General features: G+C 46.4%; 1 pseudogene; it reads left to right on the top strand.

The window, feature by feature from the left end:
• The first annotated feature begins 1379 nt into the window (after positions 1–1379).
• On the top strand, positions 1380–2353 carry LOC146193886 (uncharacterized; annotated as a pseudogene).
• Positions 2354–18944: the final 16591 nt, after the last annotated feature.

Raw genomic sequence — 18944 nt, 5'->3', positions numbered from 1 at the left:
ATGATGATGATGATGATGATGATGATGATGAATTTCTGGTGACCCAAAGAGAATAAGGACATTTGATTTGCATTTTTAGAATCCTGTGCCTTAAGTAGTCCTATATATACCGACATGTCGCTAGCAGAGGAATTACACATGTCAGGAAACGTGTGACGATTTTAAAGGGACCATAAAGCGCCTAAAATGAAGTATAAGAAAAGCGAACCAGAGATTCCCTCAGTAGTTACTCCATCGCAGAAGTTGTGAGAGCGTCATCAACGCTGGAGATATCGGCGATTCAAAATGGTTTTTCTCCTTTCTCCCCTCAGCTCAACACTCTGAGGCACCACAAAAAGAGTAGAGAAAACAGTTCGAAGACTGCGCCCCTCCCATGAGTACGTCATTGGATGACGTTCGGTTCGCAGACTTCCGCTCTCTGCGACCCTTTTCCCGAGCGTGGATTTTCTTCCTCCCACACATTATTCCCTCATTCCTCTTTCTACTTTCTCGTCTGCATTGTCTGCTATCATGAACCCTGAGTTCTAAACGTGACCGCCTGGGACGGGCATCGAGCCCTATAATGCCTAGTCACGTACGAGCAACCCAACTGTGGTTGCAGAACTTAACTGCCGTTTTTACGAATCGTGGTTCACTGTTGTCTCACAGGCTGCCATCGCTTTCGGTTACGGCAGCCGATGGCGCTTTGGTTGCAATAAACTAACTATTGAGCAATCATCGACAGAGCAGAGACGCTGCGCAGCGCAAGCTGCATATTTGAAAACATCGTAGTTATTTGCAACGCGGTGATTAGGAAGCGATCTGAAGGCATCATAACAGGGCACGTAGGCGACGTTCAACAGCAGTATTCCCAGAGGCGTAAAGCAAATACACAGAATTATTTTTTCTACGTTATTATGCAAAAACAGCAAGTTATGCATTGATGAACGCTTGGGACAATTGCATCACTCCTGGATCAAGAGTCCGACAGCACTGACGTTCGTTTCGCTGCTTGAAGTTGTAGTTGAAATCACCCAGACAATCTTCTAAAGAAGTGGGTGAGTGGGCACGGGGGCAGAGCTTGCAGCATGATGTTTTACGCTCATCCTCCTACAATGCAGGTTCTACTTGCGCTTTTCGCGTTTTGGCCGTCAACGTCATCCTGTGGCTCGACACATGTTACAACGCCCCTTGGAACATCAAGCACATCCAAAGACGAAAGTGATACGATGCCCTTCTTCAGCCGAGTTCCTGCCGTGATGCTCGCCTACGATCTACCGGCCGCATCAACCATGCCATCATCTTCGACAACCGATACAAGTGGACCGCCTGTCTGTTTCACCTTCAGTGGGCACGGGGGCAGAGCTTGCAGCATGATGCTTTACGCTCATCCTCCTACAATGCAGGTGTGTAAAACCTTTCCATTATTTACAAAGAAATGCGACGACCCCTTCCTTTTACTGTTCCCGTGCCCACGGGTGTTCTGTGAAACAATTTGCGAGTGCTTCTCTGTGGCGCTGTTATTGCTCTGCTCCGGGGACATTGAGTCCAACCCTGGTCCCAATACGCGATCCGAATCACTTACGGAAATCGACTCATTGCCGGACGATCCTGCTGAGCAAATGAACACTCTTTTTCGTTTACTGAAAGATGTTCACTCTCGTTCACTGCAAACTTCGAAAAGTCACGTTGAATTGGCGGCTGATATCAAAGCTATCAAGAATAGTCAAAAGAACATGGAAGCTAAAATCGCCAGTATTCACAAAAGAATAGACGACCTAGAAGAAAAGTGTTCGAGCAGTACGACGCCGATTTTTCCGCTATTCAATCTTCTGTACATGAAATATCAACGCAAAATAACCAATTTCAATCCCGGCTCGATGAACTAGAAGACCGATCGCGTAGAAACAATCTAATCTTTCATGGCATTTCAGACAGTAAAGAATCTTGGCAGGAAACTGAAGCAAAAATAACATCGCTTCTAAACTCGTCATTAGTCACATTTTCAGCAGACTCAATTGATCGTGCGCATCGCCTAGGTTCCTTTGCGCCTAATAAGTGCCGTCCGATCATTGTTAAGTTCGGCAACCACAAAATAAAAGAAAAGATACTTGCAATGCGTAGTGATTTCAAAGACAAGGACATTGGTGTTAGTGAAGACTTCTCGGCCTCTACCCGTCTTGCCCGTAAAAAATTAATCGAATTTGGCAACAGTCGGGATGGGTCTCCCAAGTTTAAATTACGTTACAACAAACTGCTTCTAAACCACAAGTGCTACATTTACGATTCCATTTCTTGCAGTGTTAAGGAAACCAAGTCAAGCGATAGCAACGTTAATACCGATGCTACCTCGTTTATTGAAGCCGCAACATAGGAGAGAATGAGGGGTAGTAGCCATTTAAGAGTAGCTCCCGTTTCTGTTCTTTTTACTAATATTAGAAGCGTGGTTAATAAATTTGATTCCTTATCGTCAGCAGTCGACTCTAGTTCTGCAAACATAATCGTTTTGACTGAGACATGGCTTTCTGCACACATACAAGATTTTGAAATTTTCGAAAATGCGCGTGACTTCACAATTTACCGTTGTGATCGAAATGGCTATCGTGGAGGGGGCGTTCTTGTTGCTATTTCAAGCGACATTCCCTCATTGCGCATCCAAATAGACACTAATCTAGAAATAGTCTGGTCACTAGTAACCCTATAGGTCATGTGAAAGTGATATTTGGTGCATGTTATCGCTCCCCTTCATATCCCTCTACATTTAATAACGACCTTTATGACGCCATCAACGCGGCTTGTGCATTATATCCTTCGTCCCCCCTATTCTTGCTTGGTGATTTTAATTTTCCAAATATTACTTGGAACGATCCTTTTTCTAGCTTGTTATCCTTTTCAGCCCAAGCCAAAGAATTTCTAGACGTTTGTTCTATTTTTTCTCTAGCACAATTGGTATCGCGTCCCACAAGAGTCACCGACCATGTTGCAAACACCCTGGATTTGATTCTAACTAATCGGCCTAACTTAGCTTCTGATATTATATTTCTACCTGGTATAAGTGATCACTCGTTGCTAAACTTCAGTCTCAGCCTGGATTGCCCTAAGCCGAACAAAAAAAGCAAATTGATTCTTGATTACAAAAAAGCCAACTTTGAAGCTATCAATAGAGAATTATCGGCCTTTCTGGACAATTTTTTGACTAACTTTCACGACAGTACTGTTCAGACAAACTGGGATAGTTTTACAGCCAAGGTAAAAGACTTAACTGATAGATACGTTCCAAACCGCACCATCATTTCAAATAGTCACGCCCCGTGGTACAATGGTCATATCAGACGCCTTTCTAACCGAAAGAAACGCTTCTATCGTGCAGCTAAAGCATCGCCTACTAATTCACGTTGGACGGCTTATAAACTAGCTTCTTCAGAGTACATCTCCGCCCTAAAAAGCGCTAAGCGTCATTTTCTTTCCAATACTTTGCCTTCCATGTTGAAAACTAACGTCCGTAAATTCTGGCGCGTAGTTAACCCTTCCTCTGAAAACTTAATTACATTACAGAACTCGTCTGGCCAACAGGTTTCCAACACCCAATGTGCATCTTTCTTAAACGATATATTTGTTAAAAATTTTTCAAGCGCTCCTAGTCCTCACTTTCCTGAATCACAGAACTACAACTACCCGACCATGTTCCCAATTTTGGTAGACGTAGCTGGTGTTGCAAAACTTATTGAAAATCTCGACTATCATGCTTCTCCTGGTTTCGATTCTATCAACGCTAAATTTTTGAAAAACACTTCCATTTATAGTTCCATCATACTAACAAAGATTTTTCAACAGTCTCTTGACACATGTACATTACCTACGCAATGGAAGATTGGGAAGGTGGTTCCTCTTCATAAGTCGGGAAGCAAAAACATTGCCAACAATTATCGTCCCATCTCTCTAACAAGTACATGCTGTAAGTTACTAGAGCACATAATCTTCAAAGCAGTGACAGTATTCCTTGAATCAAACTCGTTCTTTACAATGGCACAACATGGTTTTCGTAAGTCGTACTCATGTGAAACTCAGCTCTTATCTTTCACCCATAAACTGCACCACATTCTGGATCGATCCTCATTCGCTGATTGCATATTTTTAGATTTTTCTATGGCTTTCGACAAGGTTTGTCATAAACTGCTGCTTCACAAACTTCGTCATCTTAACATTGAACCAAACGTTTTAAAATGGATTGAATGCTTTCTTACTAACCGCTCACAATTCGTATCAGTAAACGGTCATAACTCTTCGCTTTCTGATGTGAACTCCGGTGTACCTCAAGGATCCGTACTAGGACCTTTACTCTTTTTAATTTACATAAACGACCTGCCCTCTGAGATAACTTCTAACATGCACCTCTTTGCCGATGATTGCGTTATTTTCCGTGAAATTAAAAACCCAGATGATATTAACTGTCTTCAAACTGATCTCACTGCGATTGCTACCTGGTGTGAAAAATGGTTAATGCAACTTAATATTAGTAAATGCAAATGCATGCGTGTAACAAGGATTTCTAATGACTCGCATGTTTACTATTTGAATAACGTTCCTTTGGAATCAACAAACTCATATAAGTACCTGGGCATAATTATTTCATCTAACCTCACGTGGACAACCCATATTGAATATTGTAGCGTGTGCAACAGCAGCCGCTAGGCGGCAGCTCATCGAGTCTCGTGCGCGGACTGGAAGAAGTGGTCTCGTGGCGTTCGAGAAGAAGCTGAAGTCGGCTGCTGTCTCTCAGTGCTCTCTCTGGACCTACTCTTCTGTGCCTTCTAGGTCAACCCCCCCTATTAAAACCAACCTTCTGGTTACGGGCCTAAACGGCTACGTGACACTGGTGGAGGTGAGGCCTTGAATTACATGTCTCGGGCCTCTCGCAGCCGCTCATCGAGTCCCAACCGGCTTCCGCTCGTGTCGACACCCGTTCATCGCTGCAGCCGTCGCCTCCGAGGTCTGGCGCCGGAATTTGCCCCTCTACCTGAACCGACGCCAGCTGATCAGCAGTTCGAGACTTCTGTAATGGCACAGGCAAGTCAGCACCAGTTGCTGCTTCAGCAGCCTCGTACGCCCCCCAGTTTCCATGGCGCTACTGGGGAAGATGTCGACGACTGGATCGACCAGTTCGAGCGAGTGGCGCAATTCAATCAGTGGAGCCCTGCTCAGAAGCTGCACAATGTGTACTTCGCCCTTGAGGACTGCGCCAAAACATGGTATGAGAATAGGGAAGCCAGTCTTCAAAGCTGGGATTCCTTTCGCCAGCAGCTGCGGGACACTTTTTCCAGCCATGACCGCCGTGATCGCGCACGCCGCCTCCTAGAAGCTCGTGTCCAACTACCAAACGAGAGCGTGGCCATGTTCGCTGAGGACGTGACGCGTCTTTGCCGACGGGCTGATCCCGACATGACGGAATCAGCGAAGTTGCGCCACCTGATGCAGGGCGTAAAAGAACCCCTCTTCGCTGGTCTGGTTCGGAGTCCACCTCAAACCGTCGCGGACTTCATCAATGAAGCTACCCTCATTGAGCGAGCCCTGCAGCAAAGATACCGGCGCACGGAGTCTGCCTGTGGTCAGCCCTTCAGCAGTGTGGCCACATTGAACGGATCCACTGATGATCACTCTCTGCGTGAGCTGATCCGCGAGGTAGTTCGCGAGGAGCTCCTCAAGTTCAACCTTAGATCGTCTAACCCGACTGCCGTGGCCGCCACCGAAGCCGTGCGGGAAGAAATACGTCAGACATTGTCCCCGCCTGAGTCACCATCGGAGCCACGTTCTATGAACTACGCAGCGGCTCTTCGTCGGCCTGCAGTGCCTCCTGCGCAACAGCTTCGATTCGAAGCACAGCCGCCACCCACTTTGCAGCCACCGTTCTACCAACCGTCCTGCCAGCCGCCATACCAGCAGAGCCTCGTCATACAGCCGTCCGCTCCTCAGCCACTATACTACCAGCCTTCCTACCAGCCACCGCCCCAGCAGAGCCCCGTCATGCAGCCACCGGTTCGGAAGACAGACGTCTGGCGCACTCCTCGCCAACGGCCGCTGTGCTACCACTGTGGAGAACCCGGCCACTTGTACCGTCGTTGTCCATACCGTGAGCTCGGTCTTCGGGGTTTTTCTCGGGATTCCCCGCGTCCCCGGGTCGGCGAACGCCCTCCAGAAATCGAGGAGTACCTCGCAACCCGTGCAACCCCTTCAGGCAACCGTACACAGTCTTCTCCCGCGCGCTACTCGTCACCTAGCCGCCGTGATTTTAATGATGCGCCGAGGCGCCGGTCGCCAAGCCCACACCGGGGAAACTGAAGGCGGCGACCTCAGGGGGGCAGGTTGCTGACGAACGGAACCGATATCCCGAAGACCCCCCCGTGACGACTCAGTCCGATGCTGTGACTAGGATGCCGCCGCCGCCACATGAATCCGAAACTCCCAATCAACCTCAAGCCGATCAAGTTGTTAGCGCCGACCTTTCCGTTCTCGTCGACGGACACCCAGTAACAGCTTTGGTAGACACCGGAGCAGACTTCTCAATAATAAGCAAAAATTTCGCAGATCGGCTCTCTAAGGTGAAAACTGAATGGCTGGGGCCGCAAATTCGTACTGCTGGCGGTCACCTTATGACGCCGATCGGACGATGCACTGCCCGAGTAACCATCGCCGATTCAGCCTTTGTAGCCGTTTTTGTTATCCTGCCACACTGCTGCAAGGATCTCATACTCGGCATGGACTTTTTACGTGAGCATGGGGCGATTATTAATGTTCCTCGCCGTACTGTAACGTTTTCGACGCCTGAAACGATGACCGCTGACTCAGAAAGACGCCACGCACCTTTACGCATCGTTGACGCGGATGTATTCATGCCGCCGCGTTCGTCTGTTCTCGTCGCAGTCAGGTGCGACGATCAGTCCTGTGCTGCCGGTGTTGCCGAACAGAACATAGAGCTTCTGTTACGTCATGGAGTCTGTGTTGCACGCGGTATAGTTCATCTGACTAATGGTCTAGCTCACGTACTGATTACGAACTTCGGGAACGAACGGCAACGCATCGCTAAAGGCACCACGGTAGCTTACTTTGACGGTGTCGCAGAAGCAGCCCACGGCTGCTTTGTTCTTGAGACCAACACGTCTGCCAGCCAAACGCCCAACTTCGACCCTGATGTGAATCCCGCTCTATCACCGGCAGAGAAGGACAGACTCGTTGGGCTACTCTTTCAGTTTCAAGACTGCTTCTCATCCGCCTCCGCGGTTAAACAGACGCCCTTGACCAAGCACCGCATAATAACCGACGACCGCACCCGACCAGTCAGGCAGAACCCCTACCGAGTGTCACCGCGGGAACGCGAAGTCATTGCTCAACAGGTCGACGAGATGTTAAATGACGGTGTCATCCAGCCATCGAGGAGTCCCTGGGCTTCGCCTGTTGTCCTCGTTAAGAAGAAAGACGGAAGTTTAAGGTTCTGTGTGGACTACCGTAAGCTCAATCAGGTCACAAAAAAAGACGTCTACCCGCTGCCACGTATTGATGACTCATTAGACCGGTTGCGCCACGCGCGCTACTTTTCATCGCTTGATCTCAAGAGCGGTTACTGGCAGATCGAAGTCGATGAACGTGATCGCGAGAAGACAGCGTTTGTCACGCCCGATGGACTTTATGAATTCAAAGTCCTACCTTTCGGATTGTGCTCCGCTCCAGCGACATTTCAGCGAATGATGGACGCAGTTCTATCTGGTCTTAAATGGCAGATGTGTCTAGTCTACCTGGACGACGTTGTTGTGTTTTCACCAACGTTCGAGGAACACCTCCAACGTCTCTCCGCTGTGCTACGGGCTATCAGATCTGCCGGCCTCACGTTAAAACCACAAAAGTGTCACTTTGGCTATGAAGAGCTCATGTTCTTGGGCCACGTCGTCAGCCATCGAGGAGTTCGTCCCGATCCCGCTAAAACAGCTGCCGTCACCAAATTCCCTACTCCATGTAACAAGAAGACAGTTCGCCGTTTCTTGGGCCTCTGCGCCTATTACCGCAGATTTATTGAAAACTTTTCACGCATTGCCGCTCCGTTGACACGTCTCACCCGGGATGATGTCACCTTCACCTGGACGGACGAACAGCAAAAGGCATTCGACGAGTTACGGCACCGCTTGCAGACAACACCTGTACTTGCCCATTTCGATGCGAATGCCGAGACTCTGGTCCACACAGATGCCAGCAACGTGGGTCTAGGCGCTGTACTCGTCCAGTGGCAAGACGGTGCCGAGCGAGTTATCGCATACGCAAGCCGGACTTTGTCCCGTGCCGAATCAAACTATTCAACCACCGAAAAAGAATGTCTGCCCGTTGTATGGGCGGTGATGAAATTTCGACCCTATCTTTATGGCCGGCACTTTCGGGTTGTGAGTGACCACCACTCTCTGTGCTGGTTAACAAACTTGCGAGACCCCTCCGGACGCCTTGCACGATGGAGCTTACGGCTACAGGAGTTCGACATGACCATCGTGTATAAGTCTGGACGTCAGCACAACGACGCTGACTGCTAGTCCCGTTCACCTGTCGAGGCTGCGCGGGAAGACGAAGAACCAGACTTTCCCCTTATCGCAGCCGTCGACGCGCTCACTGTTTCGCAGCAGCAACGTAATGATCCGGGTCTCGCACCACTTATTGATTTTCTAGAAGAGCGCACTACAGAAATTCCCCGTCTCTTCGCCAGAACGCATTCGTCGTTTTGCATGCAAAACAATGTTTTATACAAAATCAACTTCGCTCCGACGGGAAGAGATTATCTCCTCGTCGTACCAGAGTCTCTTCGCGAAGAAATCTTACAGGCATGTCATGACGAGCCCACCGCGGGTCACCTGGGGTATGCTCGAACTCTGGCCCGAATTAAGAAGAGTTATTATTGGCCAAACCTTGCGGCCGCAGTACGCCATTACGTGAGAACATGCCATGATTGCCAGCGACGAAAAACACCGCCTGTGAAACCGGCCGGTTTACTACATCCTGTTCAAGTGCCAAGATACCCATTCGAACAAGTTGGCATGGATTTGTTGGGTCCTTTTCCAATTTCTGATTCCGGCAACAGGTGGATAATTGTCGCTACAGATTACCTTACGCGTTACGCTGAAACGAAGGCCCTCCAGCGTGGTACGGCAATCGAAGCAGCGAAATTTTTCATCGAACGCATAGTCCTCAGGCACGGCGCCCCGAGAGTTATAATAACGGACCGAGGCACTGCTTTCACTGCCAAGCTACTGGAATCTGTCATGCAGCTAAGCGGCACTACCCATCGCAGGTCAACAGCCTACCATCCACAAACTAATGGCTTGACAGAACGTCTGAACAAAACTCTCGCCGACATGATGTCCATGTACGTGGATGTTGAACATCGGTCTTGGGATGACGTCCTCCCGTACATCACGTTCGCGTACAACACGGCGCAGCAGGAAACAACGCAAATGACGCCTTTCTCCTTATTGTATGGCCGTGAAGTTTCGACAATGCTCGAAGCCATGTTGCCCCACGACGGCCGTGACCTCGAAGTTGGCGCCGAGGAGTTCACTCAACGCGCAGAACAAGCGCGACAGCTGGCGAGGGCACGCATCCGGAACCAGCAAGGTCGAGACGCCCAGCGGTACGATCACCGCCATCGTGTAGTGACTTTCGAACCGGGCGACAGAGTGTGGCTCTGGACTCCGATTCGACGTCGGGGACTATCCGAAAAACTTCTGAAACAGTACTTTGGCCCATACAAAGTGCTCCGTCAGCTGAGCGACGTGACTTACGAAGTGCTTCCGGACGGCTTTTCTTCTACTCGTCGTCAGCAGAAATCCGAGGTTGCTCATGTCGTGCGCATGAAACCGTACTTTTCGCGAGAAAATTAGTGCACCGCCTACCGCATGTTTCTTGCTTAATTTTTTTTTCTTTCTGCTTTTGAATTCATCAAACTCGCATTTATTTTTTTTAGAGAGGGGGGTAATGTAGCGTGTGCAACAGCAGCCGCTAGGCGGCAGCTCATCGAGTCTCGTGCGCGGACTGGAAGAAGTGGTCTCGTGGCGTTCGAGAAGAAGCTGAAGTCGGCTGCTGTCTCTCAGTGCTCTCTCTGAACCTACTCTTCTGTGCCTTCTAGGTCAACCCCCCCTATTAAAACCAACCTTCTGGTTACGGGCCTAAACGGCTACGTGACAATATGTAATTAACAACGCTAACCGCATGCTTGGTTACTTACGCCGTGCCTTTTCGAGAGCTCCATCGTCATTAAAGTTATTGCTATATAAAACACTAATACGCCCTAAATTAGAGTATGCATCATCTGCATGGAATCCAGGTTATGAAAAACTAATCACCGCTATAGAACTTGTTCAAAATAACTCCGTCCGTTTCATTTATTCTAATTACAGCCGGACCGAAAGTATTACAGCCATGAAGTCCGACCTTCAACTTCTATCATTAAGATCACGTCGCAAAATATCTCGCTTAGTCCACAAGCTCTATCATCATCCTAGCCTGAGTGACGAATTCTTTCTTCAACCTCACTACGTATCCCAACGCATTGACCATCATCATAAAATCGGCCTCGGTAGATGTAATACACACGCTTTCTTACAGTCATTCATACCCCGAACATCGACTGAATGGAACCACCTTCCCGCAGATATTGTTTCCATCAATGATAACTCAAATTTTCGTACTGCTTTAGCTAATATTGTATACTGACAGGACTTTTGCACTGCTTCTTATTGTATCTAATTTTTTGTATTTATTGATGTATTTTAGATATTTTTGAAATTCATACCCTTGTAAACGATACGGTTATGCTTATTTTGTTTCGTTGTTAACCCACTCCCCTCTTCAATGCCTTTACGGGCCCTGAGGGTATTGTAAATAAATAAATAACAAGCTTTGGGTACACGGCTTTCCTGCTTCTCCAAGCAAAATCGCTCAAGGGTTTGATTCTGTGAAAGTTGGTACTTGGTGAGCTCTTTTCGCTCACTGTGTGCCTTTCGTGGCACCGCCGCTGCATCGCCTGCCCGGAGAAACCGCAGATGCTGTGACTACATATTTCCCGCTTCTACTGAGTCTATGTCGTGGCCTGAAACAGAAAAAGATACTAAATACCTGCGCTGGTTTTACCGAAGAAAACGCGAAACTTGAAGCTTGATAGCTCACAAGCGGCTCTTCTGCTTGGTCGTTGACGGCTAGGAAAGATCCGTTCACGATGAGGGCGCATGATGGAAAGGCAGATCGACGCTTGAAGAGAACTCGGACGCTTTCACCTGGGAAATTAGAGACGCCTAGAGCACCATGATCGTATTCGCGCTTTCACAAATCTTGCGTGTACAAATCGTGCGTGATTGTTGTCCTTCTGATGGGTTTCGTGTACGGCTCGGTCCGGCATGACCGAGAGAAACATACCGTGGCCCGCGGGCCCTGCCCGAGCCCGAGGAAGAGGGCTTCCCAGCTGCCCGAGCTCGACTCGCGAGCTGGGCCGGGTCTGGTGCGGGCTTTCGGGCCGGCCTGAACCTGTGCACATCTCTACTCGGTACCCGGTACAGCAATGGAGCTTGTACGCTACTGCCACTGCTGCAATGGAGGTTGCCACTGCTGCAGTATGGCAGAATTAAATCGCATATTTATTTCGTACCACGCATTGACAATCCTTTGTCACGCTGGCCAATTACAAAGCGCCAGCTGCCGTGGCTTCAATGCGAAACAAACTAGGCCTAGAGGCGACCAGGGAGCAGCGCGCAGTGAGAGCACCACCACAATTCAGCACTCGCGCTTCGACAGGCTCGCGGCATCCGGTGCTGCGAGCGTCGTGAAATTGTGTTCTTTCGTGATGCCGGTGAGGACAGACCTTTTTTAACGCACATTTCGTTTAATTGCTGCGCTGCAGTTTGGTACTCGAAGTTTGTACTAGTATAAAAGCGGGGTCAGACGGTACTATATAGATGCCGGCTATTTTACGTGTTGATCTTGAAACGGGGTCTGAAGTAGAAGTATTCGATGTTGAAGCGGGCTAGTTCGCGTTCTTCTCGGGTACAGGCGCCGACACGCATTTTACACCCACAGAAGACACCGCATTCTTGGTTAACAATGCAACAGAGGCTGACAACCTCTGGGGAACTGAGGGGTTCACGCATGCAGTGCACGAGCAGAAGACTTTCGCAGCTACCGGAAGTATGTCGGAGATTTCGTGGCATTTATGGGTGAAGTAAATGGCAGCCTATAAGTGTCACTAAGCGTACATGACATCACCGCGTTAGTGACGTATGAAGAATGGAAAATAGCTTCATAAATCACCACTACAGGCGTCAATCAATCTCCCCGCGAAGTTTAAAAAACAAACAAACAAACAAACAAACAAACAAACAAACAAACTATACTTTGACGAATTAATAATTCGCTGAAGTTCTAAGGAATCATATCATAAACATATTCAAAAACATTTGTTCTATAAATCGAACACGTTTATCAATGACATTCAAATCCATTCCACGGTCCCCTTATGACGCGCTTTCGTGCACAGGTTACAAACAAACGCGCTCGCTTAGAATGCGAGCACTTCAAAGCTCAAATAAGCAGTGCTGCAGGCGGAAGTGTTTGAGTTATCGGTGAATCGATATTCATCCACTACGTCGTAGGACGGCTTTAGTGGCATGCCCCTCTCGCTAAGTGCATTATCTCAAGAGGAAAACGGAAGACAGGCTTCCAGACAGAATACTTGATGTAGCAGCTTTCCGCAAACCCACCGCTTCTTCGTTTTACGAAAAGCCGCACACTGACCATTAACATTAACGAAGCAGTGGGCGCACAGAAAAACAGGGTTTTGTAATGCACTCTTATGCTAGAAGAAATAAAAAGGGTTAAATAAAAGTTTAACTGCCTTAACTCACAATGTAATATTCAGGCGGAGGCTAATATTCTGAGTGCGGCCGGCCTGCAATGAGAACATGGACGTGACGCTCAAAAGTATATACATATATGCACGTATGGTAACAGCCTTTTAGATCGCGGGTAGATCGAGGTAATTCACTGCTTTGCGCTAAAATAAGTAGTTGCTGTTAGAGGGAGAGAGAGACAGAAGAAAAAGAAACAGAATCCTTGTTTGAAGTGCAGTCGTTGCATCTACAGTTTGAGCACTGCTTTTCAAGCTGAGAGAGCTGTGCTACTTAGATCACGAGTGACTTATCCCTTAGCATGGTACTCGAAAAGTCGCCGGAATCATTAGACGAAAAAGTTTGCTGCTAGAAATACGAAAGAATGCCCATAGAGCCAACCGTTGCAGGACCTAGGCGACTTAACGAGTCCGCTGAGGAGCAACGCAAGACGCGTTTTTATTTTGGGTCCTAGAGAAACAAGAGAACAAGCAACTGAAGGAACGAAAATAAGTGAATAAATGATGGCAGAAAAAGAGAGACACGACGCTGCTGATGGCACACCATCGATCCGAAGTTTCGCTCCCTAATTATTAATGTCAAACAGGAACAGAGTTAGACGGGAACATTCTGCTTCTCAAAGAGTCACTGGTCGCATTCGCTCTATAGCTAATGAAAAGCTGGGCAGGCACGCAATCTCTCGCTTCCTTCTTTTCTGTCATTATTTATTCATACAAAGCGCGTCTTCAGCTCGCTGAGCACCTAAATCAGCAAGCAGCGATGTATAACGGTAAATTAATCGAGAGCAGATTTATTTCTTGATGGTATACGTTTTCTTCCTTTTACTCCAAAGTTGCCTTTTGACGTTTTATCTCTTTTTTCTTATCGTAGCGAGCTTTCTTCTTGGTAGAGAGTAATTATGAAGAGGTTTCTCCTCAGGAAAGTAGAAAATGCGTGAACATGTTTTACTGTCAGAAATTATTAACACCCCACAGCGCGCTGTCCGCATGTGGGCATTTCATTAATTTTGCCTCAACCGTAATTCGTTCAGTAATAGAACTGCGCAGCAAGAACAATGAACAGCAGACATTGTCCGGTACATGGTATTATTAGCTGTGTGTTAATGTAAAGCTAAGTGTTTTAAATTTTCAGGGTAAATTAATTCAATCAGCAAAACGTTACACTATCCAGGCCTATTTTCGGTAGGTTCTGCAGAAAAAAAAAAGTGAAACAATTCAATATGTGTGCCTTATCGAGACCGAATTGAATATGAATAGCTTTGTTATGGAAAAAACGATCCTACGAATAGGGTGCTATAACTTCAAAAAAAAAAAAAAAGGAATTGCCTAAAGCGGTTGGCATCCGAAAAAAAAAAAAAAATGGGCCCGTAATTGCATGCAACGTGAGAGTTTCTTCCTAGCTCCTTATAATGAGAACTGATATCAGATGACATGTTTATTTTTATTTATTTATTTACAAATACCATACACTCCTCAAAGAGAGATTGTATAAGGAGGCAAATATAAAAGTTGTTGCACAGATCTGTAACAAAAGGATAATAAAAGTGCAGCAACAGAGAACAACACAAAAAAGTGATAACATGCAATTGATCGTTGTTTACAAGAAATTACCTAAAATACGAGGCAACTAGGCGTCATGGTACAAAAATGCGTTAATGTAGATACTGGAACTGGAGAGCTCACTTGTACGACCAACGATTATAGCTATATTATATTTAGTAAATCTATAAACGTTGCCTACGACTGGTTAATACATTCGCTCTTCTTTTATTCCGGTTAGTGTGGGGCCTGTCCTGTGGAAGGAATCAAACCTTTGCTTCATGCGTATCTAGTTGAACGATACCAAGTAAACTGTCATGCAATGCGTGAAGCAAGCTTGGAAAAATCGTCACATAATGCTGCATATAGAATATATGTAGCACTGAATACTTGTTGTATGAGACTTTACAGGCATTTTTATCCGTTCCTTGTGAAAATGTACTTTTGAACTAATATATATAAATATTGCCCTAAAATTCTGCCATGATGTCCTTTACCTAATGCTTTAATCTAAACGAATTACTTTACTAATTTATTATTTCTCTGAATAAGATAATTTTTTTGCGTAAACTTCTACGAAACGCGAAACAACCACTGGAGTCATGCAGTCATTTCTCAGAGGAAAGCGGTTACTATGATTTTAACGGTATAACAGTGCAGAAAAAAAAGCTTGTTGGGAAAGCACTGATCCGATAATCGTATTCTCTAGGCAAACATTTCAGATATTTGCTTTTATTGTTATTATTGTCGTTTATGGCTCATTTTTTTTTCTTTAGAAAATCATAAATTGCTGTGCAAAAAATTAGATTTCAGTAGAAAAAATTGTCTCCTACTTCTCCCTCCCTTTCTCACTATACTTGATGGCGAACGTCTCGAAAAAAAGTAAAAAAAAAACTGCATTAGGAGATTACAAAAGCATTAGCGCAGCCACGACGTTTATGTAATCATTTATTCGTGTATATTTCTTTAGTGTTTCGCACTCTGTTTTGATTTCTTTATTTTTATTGATATTTTGTTTTTAATTTTTATTGACCACTATTATGATTTATCGTCTTCATTATTTATTATTCTTCATCACCATAAACACTAATTGCGGCTGCGTTTCGGTGGAGGCGAAACGGAATGGCGTTTATCTGCTGTGCGATGTCAGTTCCCGTCAAAGAAGCCCAGTAGGCCAAATTTTCGCAGTCATTTACTATACGGCTTCTCTCATAACCTCAGTCACTTTGGGACGTTAAACTCTACAAACAAAACCAATCATATATTTTTACACAGCGTTAGTAGTTTACTTACCTAAAGGGAAAAGCGTAGTATCTCCCACATTCTCTCTGTGGACACCTGAAAAAAGCCGTAAGGGAAATTCCACTTTCACTCCCACCTCCCTCCCTTCCCTTACGGCGCGGTTCAGGTGTCCACAGAGCAAGTGTGACAGATACTGCGCCTTTCCCTTCCTGTGAACCAACCAACCAACCAAATTCTTACTACTACACCGCGCTATAGCCTCGTGGTCTTACATTCTGCGTCGATAGTGTTAAGGGGTCCGTTTCGCATAAACGGTGGTGTCGGCGTTGATCTCCGCTGTAAGGCGAAAATCAGCGAGGAAGCAAAGAAATAAAAATTGTTCCAAACGTACGGGGATTGATACACCACAGTCTTTTTTTTTTTTTCTTTATTGCATTTGAAAACTTCCGAGGAAGAGTAACAAATAGCTCATGCTTCAAATCACTTGGCTGCACAATGCAAGCCCGCTAAAACTCAGTAATTCCTCATCATAACAAACTGTCCGAATCCGAGACAGCATCGAGATGCGGTAGCAAACTAGGGGGCTGTTCTATAGGACAGCACGCACTCCTTGCGCCAAAGCGCCTCGAAATAAAGACTTCGATAATCGTGGTGGTTTAGCGTGACAAAATTAATAAGAGCGAGTTGGCGGGCTAATTGAATTTGCGAAAGTTAACAAAGTCGAAACCCCTTTTGACTTTGTTAACTTTTTCATATAGTTAATTAATCAACTCGTTTAATAATTTCATGAAATCGCCATCGCCTATCACACAACAATCAACCATTAATCACTACAATCACAAATTACTACGATACGATTCCTTTTTACGCAGCCTCCGATTATTTCCGACAAGCGTTGCCGACAACTACAGCTACAACGCCGACGGCTGAACAAGTTGTATAAGCTGTCGCTTAATAATTACTTCCCTTGTATGTTAATGTTCCATGTGACACAGGCGAGTGTCCTCATAAAGTATACCATACCAAGGGTAATGTTGCATTGGTCACCAGTTTCAAAGTGCGTTTGAAACCAGCGCATTGACAGTCAGTGCAGCTGCCTCTTCGCTGCCCACTTATATGTTTCGTCATAGTTAGGATGACGGATTGTAACTAAATATCAAACACAGCTGTGAAAATTCTACACAACCACACAAACCACATGCACACAAGTAATATCACTTATCGACTGTTATCAGCAGCTACCAAGGAGATATATGCTGAAACATCGAGTTGCACTTGAGTGCTATATAACCAATTCAGAAATGGATGGGGATTGCAACAGGGTACAAATTTTATCCTACGCACTAATAGTAAATTAATCAGAATAAAATGGGCTCAATTGTACATGTAATATGTCTGCACAATTTGGTGTTCTTTTTGTGTTATAGGGATTAACACAGAAACGCTGCACATGCTATAAGGAATGTCTTTGTGGACATCTCAGGAAATATGGACCATGAGTGGTTTTTTAACTGACTTCGCGCAAGACATGGGAGGCATGATTTACGCGTCCATCGAAAAGCAGGCGCCGTGGCCAGAATAGAACCTGCGTACCTGCGTCCAGCAGCCAATAGTTAATTGTTTGCAGCAGAGACTGCGCTTCCTACAGGGCTGCTTTTGCGGAAAAGTTTGTAAGGAGCAAAAACAATAAAAAAGAAGGCCAACTTGCAACCCATCGCATATCATGAATGTGTGCGAGTTAGGGAAGCGACAATATCCGTTTGTGACGAGCCGTCGCGGTTTCAAACAAAGCGCAACGTTTTCAAGCATTCAGCACTTGCCAGCTAGTCTACAGGGTGTCGTGGGCGGCACAAACCTTGCATGCTTTTCACTCGCTTCTGATAAATTATCAGCGGTCTTATGAACTTTACAAACTATTTGTCATAGACCATTTAAACGGAGCTTCGAAATCAGTGAACTTTCGCCTGGTTTAGGGGCGCAATGAGGAGCAGAGCACAACAAAACAAAGTCGTATGGCTGATACGGCGCTCTGATTTGTGGCCATCGGGAAACGCGCCCGTGACTTTTCGCCATGAAGCGCTTACGTGGTGTCGCGCGTAGACAGGCCGCCCTGTGCTCTTGTTGGCACCTACTACGTCTGAACGTTCGAGTTTCGAGTTTCCTTCGCTATTTTGCAATCTTGCAAGGTGTGCAAAGGCGATGAGGGTTAGGCGGCATGAAAATGACCAGACGCGGGCACGAGTGCCGGAGGCAATAAAACAGAAATTGGCGGAGACGTGGATTATTGCAAAAGGCGCGTTGCGGTGAACGCGCACTGGAACGCATCAAGGTTCCAGTGTCGGCGTCCGAGCTTCCGAGGGGCACGGCACAATGTATTCTTACCCAAATTTGGGCCGACATCTTATATTATGATGTCATTGCTACGTGGTTCTAGAACAGGCCGCTATCTTGGATTCCAAATCTGAATATATGCCGCCGCCTTGGATTATGACGTAAGCGTTACGTCATTACTAACAACGCCGCCATCTTGGCGGCGTCACGTAACCAATAGTGGCCGCCATCTTGGATCCAAAATTCGAAACTATACCGCCATTTTGCATTACATGCAAGCGTCACGTGATCATTAATATATGCCGCCGTCTTTCATTATGACGTAAGCGCCGTGTGATCACTAACTACGCGACCATCTTGGGTGACATCACATGACCTAGAGTCGACCTTAGGGTGGCCGCCATCTTGGGTGGCCCCATGCTGCGATGCTTGGGTCCCCTATATTTGGCAGAACGGGCTCTGACGGCGATACCCGTGGTTCTACTACATACGTACATTTGGTCAAAAGTGTAGAGCCTAAGCTTCTGAGCTTCTACGTACGGCTTGTAGTGCATTTCGAGTGTGCTAAATTCCTTTACGGTAAGATTTTTTTTGCCCTACTCTCTCCAATGGGAAAGACCTCCACTAAGGCTAAATCAGCGCTGCTACACGTCTCGGAAGCAGACCCCTGGGCTCTGCACTTTTGACAGAGGCTGTACATATATGCGTGCATACATACGTACATGCGCACTCTTATATTTTATAATGGCTTTACTTTCATGTATAGTAGCGGTATTTTTGTGATTAGCGGCTGGTATTCTATTGACACAAGTCAACGTCATATTCTCTTCGTTGCCCAATTGATGACGACAAACGAAGGCGGAATATGTACACTGTGGGCAGTGGTGACGGGACACGATTCTCATGGCTAAAAATTGCAGAAGACGAGCGC

This window comes from Amblyomma maculatum, chromosome 4, assembly GCF_055883805.1.
Source record: "Amblyomma maculatum isolate TAMU_Amacu chromosome 4, ASM5588380v1, whole genome shotgun sequence".
Taxonomy (NCBI): domain Eukaryota; kingdom Metazoa; phylum Arthropoda; class Arachnida; order Ixodida; family Ixodidae; genus Amblyomma; species Amblyomma maculatum.
The sequence above is the reverse complement of the archived record's forward strand: the minus strand, read 5'-3'. Positions and strand labels throughout refer to the sequence as shown.